Below are 7499 nucleotides of genomic sequence, written 5' to 3' on the forward strand. Positions count from 1 at the left end.
GCATTTTTGAATGTCTAACATAAAAATTTTAATGAGGCAAACATTAGATACCAGGTCTTTGACAAATACAAGAATTTATTATTACAGAAGATATGAAAAATAAAGAAGAATTCGTTATTATAATGCCAGGCATTACTGTGTTAGGTACTAGGGATATATAAATTTAAAAAAATGAAAATCCCTACCATCTAGGAACTTATATTCCAACTGGGGAAAATAAAGAAATTGATGAATGGCCTCTTTTAGAAATTTTGTAGAAAGAAAGGAGGAGTTGTACCTATGATCTCTACCATAATGGTTTTCCATGGTTGTTCAGTGTGTAAATACTGGAGGGACTTCACATAGGGCAGGTGTAGCTTTAAGTACCAAAAAAGGAAAATTCCTTGTTATGAACTAAAGGAAATTCCCTTCCCAGATATTTTGCAGGTTCTTTTTTCCTCTAAAGCAGTTAATTTTTTTGCCTTTGGTTATTCATTCAGAAACCTGAGAATACCTGTGGCAATTTATCAAGATTATTAATATTCATTATCTTTCCTTTAGACATGTTGCCCGCTCATACTCTAAATTTAAATGGTACTTGCTATTCAGGAAGATGGGTTTCTGCAGAGAAGCTACAGTTAGAGGGAAATAGTTTGAAATTTGGTGAATCTGCTATGAAATCAGTCTATTTTTCATGACTCTTTAGGATTGCCTAATGATCTTAACCTATTCTGAGCATGTAAAGCCCAGAGATTCAATTCTATTTAGGCTACTGAGTTACTGTATAACTTTTGGCACAGCTATGAGGGTCTATGTATTTTATTTTTATTCTATTGATAAGATAACAAATAGGTATGTGAGTTTTTAAAAAGTAATTTCTATGGTTATTTTATGAGATCAGTATGGATTCAAACCAATAGCTTATGCTATGTACACCTATTGATTTAGTAGGACAATGATTATTGATTCTTAGAGCAATTACCCTGAAATATTATAAGATTCTGAAACATTTATTGTCTCTCTGTTTTAACTGTTAAATCAGGAAATTATAGAGATATAATGATACTTCCACTTATGGATTATTTGTAATTGGATTTTAAACATCTTTTAGATATTTGGAAACCTGGAAAATTTTTTTAAAGCTTTGGAGTGAACAAAATAGTTATACTACTGTGATGCTCTCTTAAAGTTGTTCCTCTACTTCTCTTCCTCCTTTTCCTTTTCCTTCTCCTCTTTTGTTTTTAAACAAGTAATTCTTGAAAGTTAGTCTGATTATTCTCTATTAGAAGTGGGGCAGCCATTTCTTCCAGGGAGGTGCTGTGAATGGAGCCATAGATCTTTTCTTCTTGGCTACATGCTCTTCTCCTTGGCAGCATTGCCCTTTCCTGGTTGGTGGCAATGCTTTTTTCTTACTTCTCTGGCCAACATAAGTGTGTTGGGGGTTGCATCTGTGCCTGTGACTGAAGCTGGCATGGAAGACTCAAGAGGCAGTGATAAAATCTATGGAGCTGGCCTATGATATGGGCTTCACAAGCACTGGAATGAAAGCCAGGACATTTGGCTTTGAAGCCATGTTTGAGAGACCCAAAGAATAGTTCTGGAAAGAAGTAGAAAAGATTTGGAAGCCAGAAAGAAAGAGAATCTAGAAGGTGATGTGAAGATAATGAATCAAAAACTTCATGCTCAAGTTTGATCAAATATCCTTCTATATTAGCTTCTAGTGACATAGAGAGTGGTAGAAGTGAAGGTAGCTTTGACAAAGAATTAATTGGGCCTCTTTCGCTACGTACCCAAATACATCTGAAGATCCAGATGAACTCATAGGTCCCCCATTCCTATTTGGATACCTGGATAATGATGATGATGATGATGATGATGATGATGATGAAGATGAAATAAAAGATGAAATTAACCCCATCAAGAAACTTTCTAACTATCATGATCATGAAATTTTTCTGTAGCATAGCAATAAAACAGTTTTTGACTTAGATCTTGTTCCTTCAGGTACCATGGGCAAAAGAAAGATTTGATTATGATGTTAAATTTTGGAATTTTGCAGGGATGGATGATTTCCTTCAAGCTTTCCAATCTCTTCAAGCTTGTGATTGTCACAAATTAAGTGACTACAGTACAGCAGCATAGGAGATGTAATTCATTTGGTGTCTAGAAACTCTTGGGTAAAAGTGATGGACAGAGATAGTTCCCTAGTGATGGAATGTGTGAAAGGAGACCAGTATATTGTGGACATGGTCAACAACAAGGGTCACACAGTAATGCTTAATACTGGCTTCTGGCTTTTCAAAATAAAAGAATTTTTGACTTGTTCAAATGATGGAACTGTACAAACCTGGGATATGGACAAGGATAAGAAGCACAGAAGCATGTTTGAACCTAAAACAGCTCAAGGGAAATAAAGTAATTTCAACCACTTGTACATATAGTAGAGACGGGAAGCACATTGCAGCTGACGGCCAGGATAAAAACATCCAGATCTGAGAGAGAAATGTGAGTGTTCATAACAAATTCCTCTACAGGCAGGCCCATGATTCTGGTGCAAATGATTCCTGTGTGACAAGTTCTTACGATGGCACTGTCCTTGCCTCTCAGTGAAGGAACAACACTTTAAAACTGTGGTATATCAAACAGTTTAAGGAACTACTTTTTTCAGTTTCACACCTTCCTACATTTTTCTCAGTGACTGCTGCTTCAGTCCAGATGATACGTTTCTGGTCACTGGAGCATTCATTAAGAAGGTAGGTGACCGTGGCAGGCTTCTATTTTTTTTTTTGAATGACAGACATTCAATAAAGTTTATGAAATTGATGTAACCAATGCAAGTATGGTATGCTGCCTGTGGCATCCCGAGTTAAACTAGATCATGGTTAGAACCAGAAATGGATTGGCTATGTGTATTATGATCCCAACAGGAGAGAAAGGGGAACAAAATTATGTGTAGTTTTAACATTTAACAAATGAAATACTAGACAAGCTGACACTTTAACCCAAGACTACATCATAACTCCTCATGTACTGCCTATGTTCAATGAGCCATGTCAGGAAATGGAGAAGGATAGATGAAATCTTCTGAAGTCTCATAAACCTGAACCCCTCTGTGGCAGATCCAGGTTGTGATAGAGGTGGAACCCATGGAGGAAACTTGTCATCATATATAGTAAAAAATATAACTCCGGATCAGACTGATAATAGCACTCTGGGAAGTCATTTTATGGCATGCAAAGAAAGTTGAGGATAACCCCTACTAGGTTTCCCCAGCATATTCCAAGACTCAGTCTAAAATTGTTTTTGAAGAAATAGAATCTGATGACAAAGAAAAAAAGAATGAACCAGAGTGGGAGAAATATAATGTTAGAAGATATCATTTGGAGATTAGAGAGGCATAGAGACAGTCATGGTTAATTTTTTTCTTAATTCTTTTCAAATAAATGAGTATATTGATCCCTGTCCTCAACAATCATTGTTTTAAAGTCGTGCTAAATATATGTTCAAATATTTTTGTTGACTTTATTGAGGCAATGTACATCCAATGGAAAGGTACATACAATGACAGCAGGAAAAAAATATCAACAACTGATAACTGATAGGGAGAGAGAGAAAACTATAACAAAGCATAGGTATTTTTAAAAATATCAGTCAAGGCACCTTTATTATAGCATCTCAGGAAGGCCTTACTGAATGATAGAAATTGATGCTCTTAATCATTATTATAAATGTTCTTAGCATGAGATTTCAAATAATATTGGTGATGGTTCAGCTGCATCTGCTGTTCCTTCAGGATCTGAGAATGTGGTTCACCTGGGCCACATGACTTTAATTCATCAAAGGCAACTAGATGGTCTCTTACTATTTCCTCACTTACCTTGAGCATCAGCTCACTTGGTCATTTGGTTCTGTAATTTCCACTATAGATAAGTACTGAGCAGTGCTGTCTTTTCTTTGTTGTCCATTATTATCAAACCATCAACCCAACCAAAAGCTTCTATTCCTCCTTTGATTGTTCTTTTCTCCCTCAAATAGTGAATGTCCTCTCTTTCCCATGCCACTCTTTTTTTTTGCTATCCTTGGCTTCCTTTTCCAGCCTCAGTTTCTAACTCTGTGTTCAATAGCATTGTGCCACACTCATATTCTTACATTTTTCATTATTTGGACATATTTTCAACTTTTATATTTCTTATTAAAACCTCAATGGGTGGGCAAGTCCCTGTGCATCCAGACTGATATCTTTAGGCAAAAGCCATTTTCTGTCCTCACTAGAGTGGTCTATTTTTGTGTCATCATAATTTCATTCTTTAGCTTTTGTCATCCCTACCCCCCACCCAAGCCAACTTCTCTTGAAGCATTAATGGAATCTTTCATGGAATCTTCTCTATCTTTCCTTTGAACTCTTTGAAAGTTGCTTACCCTATAGCAATCAATAAATATTTATTGTGCCAGACACTGTGCTAAGTGCTTCAATTAAAAAAAAAAGAAGCAAAAAAATAGTCCCTTCTGGGGCAGAGTCAAGATGGTGGCATGGAAGCAAGAAAACTCTGTGTGCTCCCCCAATAACCACTGCAAATACCTAAAAAAATTACTCTAAATAAACTTTAGGGCTACAGAACCCACAAAGTGACAGACAGAAACAAATCTCCTGCTGAAGACAGCCTGGCAGGTGGAAAGGAAGGGTCCATTGAACCATGCTGGGAGCAGAGCCCAGCCTCCCCCCCCCCCCCCCCCCCCCGTGAGCCTGCAGTTTTAGCCTCAGGGTGGCCATGACCAGCTTTGGCTGGAGGGTGATCAGGAAAGTGGCTGTTGCGGCTTCCAGAATTATCAATCCATAAATGCCAGAGACAAAGTAAAAGGTCAGTGTGGACTTTGGGAAAAGGGGGTATGGGAGGTCAAGCCTCTGCCCTGGAGGGAGAAGCAGTTGAGGCATGGAGGCCGCTGCCTTATGGCCGCTTCAGAGCTCTTGGCCTGCAGATTGTAGAGGGACCAAATGACCATTCTGAGGGGTAATTTGCTTTAACCTGCTTGGATCTGGATTGTTGTCTAGGGTGGAGGTCCTGGGGTGTGTCACCAGGTGCCAGAGCCAGTGGAGGCTTCAGAGAGGGCAGCCAACTAATAGCTCCAGCAGCTGTGAAAAACCCACCAATTTGGGACAAAGCTCTCCTCTCCAGAATCAGAGATCTACTGTGACAAAAGCTCCAAAGTCAAGTAATTGAGTGGCAACATCATCAAGCAAATGAAGGAAAACAAGTACAACAATCCGATTTTAGATTCCTATTTTGGGGACAAAAAGGATCAAAGCATGGGATGGGAGGAAGACAACGAAGTCATAACTCCTGTACCAAAATCTTCCAAGAAAAATATGAATTGGTTACAGGCCATAGAGGACCTTAAGAAGGATTTTGAAAACCAAATAAGAGAAGTGGAGGAAAAATTTGGAAGAGAAATGAGAATGATGCAAGAACATTAGGAAGAGAGTCAACTACCTGACTGAAGAAAATAACACCATAAAAATATACTAACTCAAATGGAAAAAGAGTTCAAAAAGCCAATGAGGAGAAGAATGCCTTGAAAAGCTGAAAATGAGTGATGGAAAAAGAATCTCAAAATCTCACTGAAAACAATCATTCCTTCAGAATTCAACTGGAGCAAATGGAAGCTAGTGGCTTTATGAGAAATCAAGATACTATTAGACAGATACAAACAAATGAAAAAATAGGAGGCAATATAAAATATCTCATTGGAAGAAAAACATTGACCTGGAAAATAGATCCAGGAGAGATAATTGAAAAATTACTACTTGAAAGCCATGATCAAAAAAAGAACCTAGAAATCATTCTTCAAGAAATTCTCAAGGAAAATTGCCCTGATGTTTTATATCCAGAGGACAAAATAGAGGTTGAAAGAATTCACTCATTACCTCTTGATAAAGATCCCCAGGGGGGCCGACTCTATATGGCAGACTAGAAAGAAGACTTCAACGGGGCTCCAGCTTCCACCTTCTGCAATTCATGTAAAAGGTGACTCTGAAGAAACTTTGGAGCTACAGAACCCACAAAATGACACAGAGAAGCTAACCTTCTGCTTAGGCCAAACCAGCAGGATGGCAGGAAGAAGCTAGCTCAGCACTCTGGGAGCTGACCACAGCCCTTCACAAGTGGGAGATTTTAGCTTCATGGCAGTCATGACCAGCTGCCAGCTGGAGGGACTTAAGAACACCAGAAGCTGTGTCGGTTTCCAGAATTATCAACACACAGATGCTAAGGACAAAGTGAGAGGTCAGTGCAGTGTGAACTTTGGGATCCAGTAGTTTGGGAGGATGGTTGGCCTTTGCCCCCAGGGTGAGAAGGGGCTGAGGTGCAGCGGCCTTGCAGCCACAGGCATGTGGCTGCTTCAGTTCCTGGACTGCAAATTGTAGGGGTCCAAGCAACCTGTCTGAGGGGTAATCGCTCTTGCTTTAACCTGCTTGGATCTGGATTGTGGTCTAGGGTAGAGTTCCTGGGGCTTGTGAACAGCTTGCCAGAGCATGTGGAGGCTTCAAGGAGAACACACACTTAATACCTTTGGCAGCTGAGAAAACCCCAGTGTTTGGTATGAAGCTCCCTTGTCTGGTAGTGAGTCCTACTGTGGCAAAAAGCTCAAAAGTCAAGTAATTGAGTGGCAACATGAGCAAACAAGAGAAGCAAAGCAAGCAGAGCAACCCAACTTTACACTTCTATTTTGTGGACAAAAAGGGTCAAAGCATGGATCCAAGAAAAATATGAGATGGTTACAGGCCACAGAGGACCTTAAGAAGGATTTTGAAAACCAAAAAAGAGAAATGGAGGAAAAATTAGGAAGAGAAATGAGAATGATGCAAGAAAATTGTGAAATGAGAGTCAACAACCTGACTGAAGAAAATAGCACCTTAAAGAACAGACTAACTCAAATGGCAAAAGAGCCTCAAAAAGGCAATGAGGAGAAGAATGCCTTAAAAAGCTGAATTTGAGTGATGAAAAAAAAATCTCAAAATTTCACTGAAGATAATCATTCCTTCAGAATTAGATTGGAGCAAATGGAAGCTGGTAACTTTATGAGAAATCAAGACTCTATTAAACAGATCCAAACAAATGAAAAAATAGAAGGCAATGTGAAACATCTGATTGGGAAAACCACTGATCTGAATATCGATTCAGGAGAGATGATTTAAAAATTATTTGACAACTTGAAAGCCATGATAAAAAAAGAACCTAGAAATCATCCTTCAAGAAATTCTCAAGGAAAATTGCCCTGATGTTTTACAACCAGAGGGCAAAATAGAGGTTGAAAGAATCCACCGATCACCTACTGAATAAGATCCCAAAAAGAAAACTCCTAGGAATATTATAGCCAGGTTCCAGAATTCCCAGATCAAGGAGAAAATATTACAAGAAGCCAGGAATAAACAGTTTCAATATTGTGGAAACACAATCAGAATAACACAGGATCTGGCAGCTTCTACACTGAGGGATCAAAGGGCTTGGAATATGATATTCTGG

At 38.7% G+C, this 7499-nt stretch overlaps 1 pseudogene; it reads left to right on the forward strand.

The window, feature by feature from the left end:
• The first annotated feature begins 1481 nt into the window (after positions 1-1481).
• Positions 1482-3380, forward strand: LOC138175711 (WD repeat-containing protein 70-like; annotated as a pseudogene).
• The last annotated feature ends 4119 nt before the right edge of the window (positions 3381-7499 follow it).

Source organism: Petaurus breviceps, unplaced genomic scaffold (assembly GCF_028583685.1).
Source record: "Petaurus breviceps papuanus isolate PSGF00001 unplaced genomic scaffold, PetGlider_PUasm1.0 79, whole genome shotgun sequence".
NCBI lineage: Eukaryota > Metazoa > Chordata > Mammalia > Diprotodontia > Petauridae > Petaurus > Petaurus breviceps.